Consider the following 16,100-nt stretch of genomic DNA (forward strand, 5'->3'; position numbering starts at 1 on the left):
GAGGTAGAAAGTCTTTCTCTGATCTTTCATATCTGCTTCCATATTTACCACCAATGTGACGCTTTCCTTCAGGGGACTTAAACTTGAGTTTTCTATGTTCAAAATTTCTTTCATCCAATTATTTTTGTGATGAGCTGCCTCCATTGTTATGCTCAACCTCTAATAATATTGACCTGGAATGTCTTCTATTGTGATGATCTGATTTTTTATCTTTACTACCACCCGATTTATCTTTAGTGTGATGCTTCCCTTCAACAGATATTGACCTATTTCTTTTAGTGTGATTATACTTTGACCTATCAGTTTTGATTTTTTTTTCAACCTCTCTTTCATCAATTTCATTCTTACTTTCTGTTGATCTTGATCTAGAACGCCTTTTATCACTAGGCCTTGACCTTCTATGCTTGCTTTCATCTGATTTCTCAGGCAAGCACTGCTTATCATCCACAGATTTCGATCTTGACTGCCTACTATGCTTGGATCTACTTTCTCACGCTCCTACTCCTATTCTTTCTCGAAGAAGATGAATGCCGATCAAGGTATCTATTTGAATCCCGTCTTCTACTTCTATCACTGGGTTTTCTGATGTCTCTATAGGACCTTCGATCCCTTTCATAGCTTGAATAATGATGGGACCTGAATGGTGATCTGGACCGACGACCCCTATTGTAGCGAGCAGGAGAGTGGGAACGAGACCTCCTCTTTCTTCGATAACTAATAGGAGATCTTGAACGAGAAGGAGAAGGAGACCTGAAAATGGAAATTGAATTAATGAATTAAAGACCTTTGTTAGCATATGAAAATAAAGGACAAAAAGAAATAATATACAAACAAGATTATATCACCCCAATTTAAATTTTTCTTGTTCCACAACCATTCAGCCATATATTTTAAAGACAGATCAACATGCAACAATTTTAAAATACTATGTACAGTAATTGCACACATTGTGGGGGGAACCCTTAAGATTGATGAGAATACATATTCACAATAAAGAGATATGCTACTCAACTTCACAGCTATATATATATATAGATAAAAAAGCAAAGGATGCATTACACTCACACTAAACCCAAAACTATTAAATATAGTAAAACATATACCACCGAATGGAAACTTTTAAAATAGGGACAATATTATGATTTTTTCTCCCTAAAACATTAAAATAATAGAAACATTAGGCACCTTTACCAAATTTATAAATCTATTTCAAGAATTACTCTAATGGGTTCAAGATACTAATGTAGGGGACCCTAAAATGGATTATTTGCAACAATAAAAACATTGAAAATGAATAGTCAAGAAGCACAAGTAGAACAATTACACTAGAAAAAATTGACAAAGTAAATAGACTTAGATTTCTGTTTTGTTTCTTTCTCTTCAATTTTAGGTCCATCAGCGTTTAGTTTCTTACTTATTTCAGCAACTCGGGCTACCGCTAACTCTGTTGCAGACTTCATGGTCATAGCTTTATTAGCAGCCTTTGTGCAGTCATGGTTTGTTGCATCATCAAAGGAAGAGATGATAAAGCAAGGAAAGAATTCACAACAGATAGTTTTTACGGAAGAGATTTTGCCATCTCAACATTCAAAGGCCGGCCACTAACATCTATGTTATTTAATGCCAGAGCAGCAATTGCCTCTTTAGGTTTTGAATATTCTATATAAGCAAAATGCTTTGAATAAGCAATTGTGCATTCAACAACTATGCCACAGAAGCCAAAGAGTTGTTTTAGCTGTTCAACAGTGAAAAGTGGACTCAGATTACTTACTTGGAGAGTTTTCTTCAATGCATCATCTTTACCAGCTTTTTCAGGTGAGCCTGATTAGGTTACCATAGATGATGAGAATAGAGCAAGAAATACTTAAACAGAAAACAAGAACAACATAAAAAAATATAACTACCAAACATGATAAAATGTCACCAATAGAGAGCACTTTTTGTATAAGAGCTCTGTAATACCAAACACAGCAACAAACAAAATTAACACGCCACAACATACTAGTGGAATCTTTTAATGATTGAGCTTGCACCTGAGCTACATGGGCTTGAAGTGCTTGGGCAGCGACTATTGCCTGTGCAGCGACTATTGCATGTGCAGCAGCCATTGCAATAGCAGACGGAGCCATAGGAACTTAGCTAAGTGTTCCCATTAGAGTCGTTGCAGCTAATGCAGTCATTAGCAAATTATTAGGTGGCTGATTCAACTTACAATCGACTTTTATACATCACCCATTAAGATAATCATGATAAACTTTTTCTAATGAGGCCCCAATTCTAGGAAAAACAGCACCCCCAGAAACTCCAGCAACAATCCCTCAAATTGATGCTTACATTTTTCATTTTGTCAAAATTAACAACTAATATAAAATCACAGAAATCAAACCAAATTACATTAATTACAAAAATCACAACAATGCTATAATAATTAAAATAAGGGGAGTGCTAGGTAAATAATGACCATCTTGAACAACATGAACAACTACCAATCAAATAAAAACACACTACACCTCCAAATTAACTATCTAAATTTTAATATTAAAATAACCATCTGTACACCTAGTAAAATGAACATCCAATATATCTATTGTTCACATTATTTAATATTTCATTGTCTACCTATACTTTTTCTTAAAATAATAGAGAGGATGTTACTGGAAGGGAGAGGCTAACGACGGTGATGAAGAACGAGAAAGACGGTGAGGAAGACGGCGATGTTCTATGGAACGAGGAAGACATTGACGATCTTTGACAGGAAGACGTTCTACTCGGCTGGGTGAGGCGCGCGCGAATGCTACGGTGACCTTGGCACGACACCGTGGAGGAAGCTTCTTCGTCTTCTTTACTAGAGAGAAGAGACGAGTTTGAGGATAAGAGAGGGAGTTGGGTGAGAAACCCCCAGAATAACAAAGAACAAGTGATATTTGTTGTTATTATTTAGATTTGTTTATTTTTCTTGATATGAATGATTGATTAGAGTTTATGGAGGATGTCAATAAGATTGAAATAATCTCTTTTAGTATAGATAAATAATTAAATATATTTTTGTTTTTATTTTTTAAATTATTTAAATTTTGACACAGTAAAATTAAACAATTTGATTAATTTAAAAGGTAATTTTTGTCTAACATAAAGAAAAAGGGTATTTAAGTCTTAAAAAAATTTAAATAAAAAGTATTTTTTTATTTTTATTAAATTATAAGAGTGTTTTAGTAAAAGTGGTGATGTAATATATATTTTTTTTAAAAAAAAATTAGATGTTGATGTGGAAAATAAATTCCATATGCCTTACTGTTATTTGTCCATATTTTAAACATATCGGTACATATGAATTCCCATAACCCCATTATTCCACCCTATATCTGAATCCCCATAACCCCATTATTCCACCCTCACCGCCACCACACAACCACCCATCAAACATATTTAGCTCACTGTATCTCTCAAAATTCCCACCACCACAAAATTTTAAAGTTTAAGGAAAAACCTAGATTCAACCACTACAAGAAAAAGCAATATTTGTAACAAAAAAAAAATTGTTACAAAAAATCGAAATTTTGAAACAAAAGGATTTTGTAACAAAAAAAGTGGCCGTTGCAGTATGTCCTGTTACAAAATTTTTTTGTAACAAAAAATGGAACTGTTACAATTCAAAGTGATATTTTGTAACAAATTTTTCTGATACAAAAAACCAATAGTCATTACAAAAGTGATAACAAATTGATCTTCAAAATATTTTTGGTGACAATATATTTTTTCTATCATAAAATTTTGTTACAAAATATAACTTGATTTTGTAATATTTTTTTTCTTTAGTTACAAAACACTATTTATTTTGTAATAATTTTTTTAAATACAAATTACACACATAATTTTTCAAATTATATTAGTTTTTTAATTAATTAATATATTAACTAATTTACTCAACAAGTCAACATTTATATAATATATAATAACATAGATAGTTCAAATATATTTCATTTAACTAAAATTGTTTTATAAATCTTCAACATATAAACTTTAAAGTACAAACTAACAAGATACATTGAAGAATCCTAATGAACTAGATAGATATATAGGACAAGAAAAATATGAAATTATAAATCTCCAAAATGTAAACTACAAATTACAAACTCCATCATGTTCATTCAGCTCATTTCTCATGGAGAAGCTTCTAATAAGTGCCACACACCTGAAAAGACCACCAACCAGAAAACACTAGTTTAAGAAACAAGATTTGTTTTTCTTTAAAAATGTACTGGAAAAACAAAAAACTATACTCATATTATTCAACAATGAATACGAACTCTAAAATTCTTACCATGTCCTTTCCTAACCCCATGACTTCTAGTAACTCATTTTGTCTAGCATTAGAATGACAACATGCTCTATATTACTACTTAATAAATCACCCCAAAACCAGTTGCATGATAAATTAATAGTTACGAATACCTTTCTGCATATGGGTGTATATATAGAGTAATAAACATAAACTGATACAGCTCTTCCATTAGTTTCATGACTAAATGGCCTTGGGCTAGAATGAGTACTTACAATTTCTTGCTCTTCACCATCTGCCTGAGTTGAAATATTCTGCCAAACAAGTGATAGACAAGAAGATTATGTAGTCACAAAAGAAAAGTAACAATTAACAAAATAACAAATTAAAAAATTCATAACAGAAAAAAGTCATATTTTTAGTCCTTGATAAACTCATACAGTTAATAATAAAGAATAAAAATAAGCCCCCACCGGATTGGTTTCCATTCTCCTAAAGATGATGCTGATCATCTGTGTCAGCATAGCCTTTGATGTTGCTTGGTTTGTAGGACTCTTGCTACAAAGGCAAAGAATGAATCTGAGTACTATAGATTAATAACTAATTAACTATAAGCATTAAAGACAACATAGAAATGAGTAATACCTATTTAGTGCAATATTGTAGCATACTCTGATAACTCCCAAGAAGGGTTCTCCATGCACTGAATAACACAAAATAAGGATCATTAATTATTCAAAAAGAAGAAAGAAATATGTAAATAAATACATACGAACAAGAGAAAAAAATGGCCTAGAGAACCATGATGTGGTTTGAAAACCAGAGGACCGATATGATGATCAGGGTGACATAGCGAAAAAAACTGAAAATAAAAGCATAATGCATGTAAATGAATATCTAACTAAGCAAAATTAACAGAATTAAATGAAATTAACAGAATTGAAAGAAAAATGTAGTAGATGACCTGAGAATGTAGAAGCAGAACAGGGAAAAGGGGACAAAAAGAAATGGTGGTAAGCTCTCTTTTTTCAAGTTCTCCCTCTCTGCGCGAGCTCTCTCTTTTCAACCACAACAATATCAGCAGAATCAATTAACAATATAGGCAACAATATTTTAGCTAACATCAGCAGATTATGAACTAACAATATAGGCAACCATACTCAAATAAACTGCACTTACGTTCAGTAGAGAAGTAATCGGAAAAATGCAAGCTGATAGCAGTGAGCGAAATGGTAGAGGGAGCAGAGATGATTGCAATGGAAGTGAATGGTGGTGGAGTCAGAGGAGAAGTTGATGGTTGCAGCGAGTGGTTGACGAGCCTCAGGTTGTTCCGACGGCAAAATGTGGATGAGATAGGTGCAATGGCATTGCAGCACATATAATAGAGGAGGCAAAGGAACAAACAATGAAGATGAATGATTATAAGGGCTAAAATTTAAAAGAAAAAGAGTATATATTTAAATAAATACCTAAGAATTTTTAGTCCATCAAAAAAAAATTATTTATTAAATTTTTTTAACTTTATAAAAATAAAATATATAAATTTTTATTTTAGTTAAATTTATTATTTTTATTTGAATAAATAAATTTTTAAAAGTGTAGTAAATTTATATGTCTTATTTTTATAAAGTTCGTGTATCTCAATGTAATAAAATATTTTTTAGGATGAAAACTTCCAAAACAAAATTAACATTAGGTATAAAATATAGGAAACACTCAAATAAAGATGCCTATTTCATCTTTTACTAAAAGTATTATTATGTTGTATTTTAATTAGTTTTTGTATAATTTATTTGGTGTTCCTCGTCATATATTATTAAATTTCTTAATTTTTTTTTTCAAAAACAATTAAAAACATTTAGATTGGACTAAAACAAAAAAGGTAATAAATTAATTATTAGATTTTTTTTGAAATTGTTTATATAAAAAAATATGTTACACTAATCAATCAATATTATATATATATATATATATGAGTGTGACATACTTTTTTATATTTTTTAATTTTAGTCTAATTTAAATATTTTTTATTGTTATTGAAAAGAAAATTTTTTAAAAAATTTAATAATATGTGATAAAAAAATACCGAATAAATTATAAAAAAACTAATTAAAATACAACACAAAAATATTTTAGTGCTAAAATATATAGTTACCATTTTGGTTCGCGCCTAATAATGTTGTGACACCATGTAAAGGGGTTGAGAGAAGAGTGATCATGTGTAAAGAGAAACGCTTTGTGTTACAAAAGTGTGCTTCCCAACCACTCCATGATTCTTTTTTTTGTTTGGTGACTACTCCATGATTATTTAATTTGGTGATGTTCTGTAATATTCACAAATTATATATATTTTAATTTTATAAAAGAGTAAATCTCATAATAAATGCATCTTTTAATATTCATATTTATATAATTTAAAAAAATTATAGACGCCATAAAAATACCCTTTAATTTTTATTTCTTCTCATATTCTGCAATACTTATTCATACAAGTCTTTTGCCCCTTTGATTAAAATACTGATTCGTTATTTTCACGAAGGCCAAAATTTGGATTAAAGTAAATGCAAAATTTCTCTTATACAAGTTCAAATTTATGTGTCATAAATATTTTATGAATTGAATTATTGCCCAACATTTTTTAACTGCTAGTTATTATTCGGTGAACTAGTATTGGAGTTGATTTATATTAAGTTTTCTTTTAGCATCATAAATTTATATTTGTTTTAATTATTAATTAAGTAAATATATTTATTAAACATATTTACTCAATCTAGTGCATTACAACAACACATAACAAGAAGGAAAAAAGAATAATTAACCAAGACAAACAAATTAAAAATATATATATAATTTATACATTTAAAAATAAAAAAGTTTAGGATAAGTATTTTTATTAAAATTTTATTAAAATTTGATCAACACTTTAATTATTATTAAAAAAAATAATTTTACACTATTAAATATTATCTTACACCCTTAAAAATATTAATAATGACTAATTGATAGCTATACATCATAGATTTTGCTGCTCCTACCATTCTTCTTTAAAAATACAACGTTTAGCCGTTTATTAACAATCAAACGTGGAAAACAAAGATTTTGAATAATGCGGCATCAGTGGAGCTTACAATAAAATTCAATGTTGGAAAAATTCTGATTATAAGCATTATCAACACACAGTACAAGTGATTATATGAATAAAGAAAATCAAAAGGGAAAATTAACCACACATCAATGATAAACACAAGAAATAGTCAAACATGGACGTGAAGGAGGGAATTTCTTGAAACAACTTGAAGCAAATTTTCAACAAGGTTGTGATGACCCGCCGGAGTACCCAGCAGCAGCACCGCCGCCGCCGCCGCCACCACCACCACCATAATGGGAGGCGTGATGGTGTGCAGCAGAAGGTGGAGGAGGAATCGGTTTCTTTTTCTTCTTTGCCAAGCAAAAGACACCAAGAACAAGCAGCCCGAGCAAGAAAGCACCACCCAGTGACACGCACACTGCAATCACCGTTCTATGGTGGTGGCTTCCTCCTCCTCCGCCTCCTCCTGCTGGTGAGAGTGGACTTAACTTGCTTGTGTTGGAAAATGGTGGTGGTGGTAGTGGACCTGATCCGTAACCTGGAGGAACGTAACCTTTTGATGGAGATGGTGCTAATGATGATGAAGGAGGAGGAGTAGTGCTCTTTGATGGCGGTTTTCCTTTTGGAGGGGTTCTTTTTGGTGTTGGCGCTGGGGAGTATGGACCCCTGCTTGGTGTTGGTGGTTGTTTCGGTGGTCGTGTTGGACCTTGTGTTGGTGGCAATGGTGGTGATGGTGATGGTGTAGGTTTTGGTGGAGATGATGAAGGGGTAGGGGTAGGTGGAGATGCTTTATTCGGAGGTGTTTGTGGTGGTGGTGTTGTTGACGGAGGTTGACTAGAATGAGGCGGTGTTGGTGATGGAGGTTGACCAGAATGAGGCGGTGTTGGTGACGGAGGTTGACTAGAATGAGGCGGTGTTGGTGATGGAGGTTGACTAGTATGAGGTGGTGGTGGTGGTGGAGCATTGGTGTTTGAAGGTGGAGGTTGAACTACGGTTGGAGGGGGATAGACATGGTGGTGGTGATGGTGATGGTCTTCTGGCGGCGGTGGTGGCGGAGAACAGTACAAATAACTAGGTGGTGTTGGTGGTGGTGGCGGAGGAGAGTAATACAAGTAACTCATTATTTTTATTATGTGGAAAATTAGATGAAAGGAGAGGATATAAGAAGTGAGAAAGCTCAAAGGTTATAGCTAGGTTTGCATATAAGAAAGGGCAGACTCAAGTTTATATATTACTGAGTTAATTTAATTGTTACAAGCAAATGATTTGGCAGTTTCTTATATTTAGTTATTTAAGTATACAGATGCGTTGTAATTTAAATTTTCTTATAATATATAGTCTATGAGTTTATTGTTAGATATTGTTCAAGTCATCTTTCAATTTAGTTGGGTCACACTTTTTTTTTTTCATGTGTTTTGTAGCACATGTTGCATTGGGGCAATTATGACATACATTCACTAATATTATATTAATATAATGGTTGGTACATAGTGGGATCACATGATGTGCTTACTATCAAAATTTCAAAAATAATAATAAAAAAAGAGTTATATATTTGAACCTACTCTATAAAGAAACAAACAAACAAGAAAGAAAAAAATGCAACAAACGTTATATATACATATAAAGGTTCTAAATATTCAATTTTTGATAAAAAAAAAAAAGAATATCCACTAAAAATGACATTTTAATTAAATTTTTTGAAATTATTTTTGTTTGACAACAATTCACTTGAAATAAGAATATATATTCTAAAAATAGCTCTAAATATCTAATTTTAATGTATTTTTAGTTATTTTAACTACAAAAATGAGATATTTTATTTTATTAAAAATTATAAATGCACTAAATATTTTTGGCAAAGAGACAAAACTAGAATAGAAAAAAGTCTATAAATTATTTTTTTTTAATTTTTATATACATTTTTTAGATAATTATTTAAATATATTTATAAAAACTAGACAAAATGCATACGTGTATGAAAAAACTAATAAAATATCTAAAGTTTTGTATGTTAGTCAATTGTCCTTGTAAAATTTTTATTATGAATTTAGAAGTGATAAAATTAAATAGACTCGCTTAAAATAAAAGTGGAGTAAAGTATCATTTTTGTCCCCAACGTTTGGGGTAAATCCTATTTGTGTCCCTAACGTTTAAATCGTCCTATTTGTATCCCTAACGTTTGTAAAAATGATTCAATGTTATCCTGCCGTCAATTACACATCATGAGCACTTTAGTTTGAGTTTTAAAAATCTCTTCTTGAAGTTAGAATACAAATGTCTAGGATAGAATCGATGATCTACTCCAAAAAATAGCTCATCAAATGTTGAAACTAATTCCTACAACATTTACATAATTCACTTTTCTAGGGACGTAATTGAATCTAAACATAAATAGTGGGTATAATATTAAAATCGACCACATCCAAGTCAGAACTAATTGAGAATGAATACATCCAAGTGAGAATAATTGAAAAATATAATCTGATTTTTTAGTATAATTGATAGTAGGATAACATTGAATCACTTTTATAAACGTTAAGGATACAAATAGAACGATTTAAACGTTAGGGATACAAATAGGATTTACCTCAAACGTTGAGGACAAAAACGATACTTTACTCATAAAAGTGAATATAAGGGGAGGAATTACAAAAAGGAAAATGTTATTTTACTAATGAAAAAGGATAAAACGAACTTTATTATAGAGCGTATATATACGTAGGTATAGTTGCCAACTACGTGTTTCGCAAGGTTTTGAAAATCGGACCGGTTATCGAACTGCTCTTGTCATTGGTTTATTGGTTCATTGGTCCAATCGATCTAACTGTGTTTCAATCAAAAAAATTATTTTAAAATAAAATAATAACTAAATTATAAATAATCATCCTAAAATATAATTGTAGTCAAATATAAATCTTAATATATCTTTAAATTTAAAATACTATATGAAATATTACCAACCAAAGCTATATGATCTTATCAAAAGACAAACTCAAAAAGTGATGTAGAGAATTTCATATATCAAAAAAAAAAAAAATATCCACGATCACTTATTTTCATGTATGGTTATAGTTTAAACTAACTTCATGTAAGCTAATTAAAAAAAAAATACACCGTCCAATAAGCACAAATACTCGTATGGACTTACTTCTGACTCTCAATTATAGATACACAAGCAAGAATAAATTCACAGAATAACTCTAAAATTTCATATGCCTCCCATATATTTTGTTCTCGAATGATATGGTCCACCTATTTAAATCAATGCAATCAAACAAACAGCAAAAAAAAAAAAAAAATGCAGAGTCAGCTAAGATAGAAATAAAATTAACAAGCGTTATGAAACACTGAACACTTACCCGAATTCTAGTAATTGCCTCTTGGCCAGCCTGCAAGAATTGGGAAATCTCCTTGCGCATTTGCTTCAGTTGCGCATCTCTCTTGTTTTACAGCAGCTTAATGCGTGACATCGACAGGTTAAGACATGTTTTACTACAGATTACCAAGATCAACAAGCATTGTGTTTAGAGTTGCTATAGAATGAAGAGTATTCATATAATAAATTGCAAAAGCATCCACTCAAATCCAACTACCAGTCCTGAATGTTTATTATAAGAGCAAGCATCTGAATTTGATAAATTGTAATGAACGATTTACAGATATACAAAGGAAAGAGGGGGTGAATCTCAATACTCAAATCGAGTAATAAAGCATGGATATATGTCAAAATTTGGTCTTTGAAGAACAGATTCAGTAAGTAAAAGGTGAGAGATGTGGGAAAAATTACCAGCGAGTGACGAAAACACCTCTGTTAAAGAGCTTATTAAGAAGTGACATTGTTGATGACGACGATGATGAAGATCAAATAATCATTCAACGACCCAGCAATTACAACACAGCAACAAACATTACAAAAATATTTGAACCAAAATTTCAGAAATTAAAAGGAAGAAGGAGAACCGAGCATTCAGTCATCAGTAAACACTAAACAGAGCCATCAGTAACCAGAGCAAAATTAAAAGGAAGAAGCGGAGGCGAAGAATTGAAAGCAGGGCCACTTATCTTCGACGGAGACACGGACGGCAACCAGCGAGAGCAGACACGACGGCAAGCGGCGACCCAACGGTGAGCTGCTCTAAGCCACGAACAGAGAAGCCAGCGAGGATGGGGGCGCCATTTTGATGAACGGTTTTTTGATGGTTTAGAATTCACAATAAATTCTCGTTGCTGGTATAGTTTCTAAACCAACAAAGAATCCTTTCATACAAAAATTTGGTTGTCACTAAAGCAAACCCAATAAAATAAGCCGAAGTATTTAAACCTCGGTCGTCTCTCAAAGGAACTGCAGGGAAGTGTTCTTGTTATTGATTATGAGATAATATATTTTTTTTGGATTTTTGAAATAAGGAACAAGGAAATAAATGGCAAGAAATTAAATTAATAACTAAGAAAACTCTTGGCAAGGTATGAAAATTAGAAGTCCTATCCTAGCTATCCTTATCAATTGTGACATCAATTGTCCATTGCTCCCACTTAGTTAACCTCTAACTATGAAGGAAAGTCAAGTGGATGAATCAATTTGATTCCTCAAGTCCTAGTCAACTCCTAAGGAAAGACTAGCTTTAGAGGGATCCAAATCAACTAGCAACTTTTAATTATCAATCAACAAAGGAGTTTGATAATTCAAGAGTCTCCAATTACTCAACCAAAGCCAAGAGGAAAGAAATCTACACTAAAATTCAATCAAGCATTCTATCAAACACTTGGAAGGCATAACATAAAACCATAGAAAACTAGCAAGGAATATTAAATCCAAACGACCAATTACAAATATCAATGACTCACAATTAATAGAAGAAGCAATAAATATGAAATACCTCAACTTGCATTAATAAGAAATTGAATCTAACATGGAGTTCATAAACCAAATTGGAGAATAAATAAATCAACAAGAGAAGATAGATAAACTAAAGTGCTAGAATAAATAAGAGTAGAAGGAAACTAAATTAAAACAAAGTAGAAATCTAAAATTGAAAATAGCTAAACCTAAGAATCCTAAAACCTAGAGAGAGGAGAGAGCCTCTCTATAGAAAACTATATCTAAAACCTAAAATTATGTGAATGAAAGTTGTGTGAATGAATGAATGATTTCCCCACTCTGCAGTTTCTAATCTATGTTTTTCGGGCTTGGAACTGGGCTAAAAGGAGCCCAAAAATCGCCCTAGCATTTTCTGCAATTTTTGCACGTGGTGCACGTCATGCGTATGCGTACGTCACGTGTACGCGTCGATGGTCTTCTGCGCGTGTCACGCGTACGCGTACATCATGTGTGCGCATCGCCTAACAGCATGGCAACTATGGAAAATTGCATATCATTTTGAAGCCCCGGATGTTAGCTTTCCAATGCAACTGGAACCGCCTCATTCGGACCTCTGTAGCTCAAGTTATGATCAATTTAGTACGAAGAGGTCAGGTTTGACAGCTTAGCAATTCCTTCAATTTTTTGTATTCCTTCCACTTTTGCATGCTTCCTTTCCATCCTCTAAGCCATTCCTGCCCTATAAACCCTGAAATCATTTAACACACATATCAAGGCATCGAATGGTAATAAGAGAGGATTAATAATTAGCAATTTTAAGGCCAAAGAAGCATGTTTTCAATCAAAGCACAGAATTAGGAAGGAAAATATAAAACATGCGAATTCTATGAATAAATGTGAGAATAGTGGATAAAATCCACTCAGTTAAGCACAAGATAAACCCTAAAATGGGGTTTATCAATCTCCCCACACTTAAACATTAGCATGTCCTCATGCTAAGCTCAAGAGAACCAAAAGAGTGAAGAGGAATGGTAGAAAGTATGAAATGCAGCCTATCTATATGAATGCAACTAAATGTAAAATACTTCTACCTATTTAGTTAAAAGTAAATAAATTCTCCAAGACAAACATAAATCAGATTCCACTAATTCAAATCACACAATAAGAGACAAATAAACTCGTAAGAAGATAGGTCATGAAAGCCGGGAACATAGAATCAAGCATTGAACCTTCACTGGAAGTGTATATGCACTCTAATCGATCAAGTGTCTAGGGTTAATCCACTCTACTCTTCTCTAGTCATGCTTTCTAAAACTTGTTCTTCATCTAACCAATCAACAAATATTTAGTGTACAAATGCAAACATCATGAGGGCTTTTTAAGGTTGTAATGGGGCTAAGGTAAGGGTAAGGATACATGTATGGCCAAGTGAGCTATAATATGAATCTTTGACTAACCTAAGTTCTCACCTAACATACACACACTCTATATAACTCTAAAATCATGCCTAGCTACCCAAAATTCTCACTTTTGCATCACAAACTCATGTATCAAATTTTCTTTAATTTCACCACATACGCATTGATCTTTTATTAAACTTAATATTGGGGTGGTTTTATCCCCTATTTAATTATTTATTTATATTGTACTATTTTTTTTCATTCTAAATTTATTATTTTACCATTGGTATTAATTGTTCTTATTCAACTGTTGCATCTTTTCTTGCATTATTTTGGTGCTTCGTGACTTGTTTTATATTGTTAGGTGATATTATTTATCTGTCAATACCAATGCCAATCTTTTATGATACCTGTATTCTTTTTGCATTGACATGAATTTATATTGTCTTTCATTACCTACTATCTCTTCCCCATTTTTGTAATTATTGCACTATTGATATGCCATTTACTTCTACTATTTTCTCATTTGTAAATCCCTAAAAAATCACTGCTATTTTTTCATGCTCTTTGTTGTAAAGATATCATTTTTTATTTTATTTTTTTACATTCAACCGAAAGTCTGAAATAGACCAATTTTAGCGCATCTCAAATAGAATATATTTAAAATATCACTTTTGATATTTTTAAAACATAAATTAATTTAGAATTCAAATATGCATTAAAGTTGATTTATAAAATAAAATCGATATCACCTTAGAGATACATATCACCTTAAAAGAGAACTAATAAAATTTTATCACTTGTATAATTATATTGATGAAATAATTAAAAATAATATAAAATTCTAAAATAAATTATTAGGATTAAGTATTTGAGGAATAAATTTTACTTTTAATTTTAAATCATTATTTATGACATATAGTTCTACAAATATTTTTATAAGACTCAAAATAAAATTAAAAATTAAACTAAAATTAAAGATACTCTTAATCTCTATTATTAGTACATAATATCATTTAACATTTTGAAAAATAATGATATACATTATCTTTATCAGAAAATATTTTATAATTACATGAAAAAATTAGCTGGTCACTTTTATGTGTGTCATATATTGTACTCTTAATTATGAAGAACTAATTCTCAAATATTTTTTCGCTCATTAGAGCACAAAGAGAGTAGAGAACAGTATTGTTTCCTTAGCAAATCATGAATAATTTCGCCATACGTGTTGAGACAGCAGTACAATCCTGAAAAATGGAAGCTACAAAGTTAGAACCAACAAAGAAAAATGTGCAAACAACTGAAGTATAAGAAGAAGAAATAGAGGAATACATTGAATAAGAAGAAAGAGACATAGAGGAAGGGGTACAAAAATGCAAGCACAGTGTGGTAGGTAAGCTGATAACTACAAAAATCATTAATTCTGTGTGGGTCCATACAGCCATGAACAACATCTGGAGGAAGCTTTTGGGTTTTAATATGATAGAGATTAGACCCAAACTATACCAATTCTTTTTTGAAAGAGAGGCTGACATGAGGAAAGTACTTAAAACAAATCCTTGGACATTCCAAAATGCATGGTTGTTAGTCAAGAAATGGGAAAGGAGCATAAACTCCATGGACATGAATTTCTCAAGTGCTGAATATAGATTCAGATTTGGAACATGCCCAAACATTGCAAAACAACAACTCTGGGAAGGAAGATAGCAAACAGAATGGAAATAGTAAAGGAATGCGACCTCTATTCAGCAGGCCCAGGGAAAGGTAGCTTCATCAAAGCAAATATTTAGATGAACTTGGCAGAACCAGTGAGAAAAAGAATCCATATGGGAAGCAAGGAGGACAGAAAAACTTGGGTGGATTTTAGGTTTGAAAGACTTCCAACCTGTTGTTACTAATATGGCTTAACAGGACATGATGAGGTAAGTTATGAGAAGCGTGAAGCTGAAGAGGACAGTGGCAGAGCGAAGTCAAAGGAGCTAGGGCCATGGCTAAGGACAGAGATAACAGGAACAAAAATGGAGCACTCAAGATCACAAAAGCAAACTGAAGAAAGAGGACTAGTAGCTGGAGCAAAAAAAAGCTAGAAAAGGATATTTCATAGAAAAAATGGCTGAACTAACAATGAAAAAACCCAGTACTAGTTCTGAGAAGAAAGTAGAGCAAAACCAAGGAGGGAAAGAGCACGAAAAAGTCCTAGAAGAGATTGAACAAAACCAAAAGATAAAAGAGGAAGGGAAGATAAAGGGTCCAAAGGAAAAAGCTATAAATAGATCTAAGAAGGTGGACAATACAGAAATAACCAAAGATAGCAACAACAAACAGGAGCAGCAACCAAGAAAAATTAAAAGCCAAAAAAACAACAGCAAAAAATGGAAAAGGATGGCCAGGAATAACTCAAATAGAACATCCACAGGAAAGGGAAAGGCAAAAGAACTGGGGAAGAGGAAAATGGATGAGGTCAGGAACGTAGGGATGAAAGAGGAGTATATGCCTACCAAAAAAAAC

At 32.0% G+C, this 16,100-nt stretch overlaps 1 pseudogene; it reads right to left on the minus strand.

Moving 5' to 3' along the window:
- Positions 1-482: 482 nt before the first annotated feature.
- On the minus strand, positions 483-4,574 carry LOC112763237 (uncharacterized; annotated as a pseudogene).
- Between the last annotated feature and the right edge of the window lie 11,526 nt (positions 4,575-16,100).

Source organism: Arachis hypogaea, chromosome 17 (genome assembly GCF_003086295.3).
Source record: "Arachis hypogaea cultivar Tifrunner chromosome 17, arahy.Tifrunner.gnm2.J5K5, whole genome shotgun sequence".
NCBI lineage: Eukaryota > Viridiplantae > Streptophyta > Magnoliopsida > Fabales > Fabaceae > Arachis > Arachis hypogaea.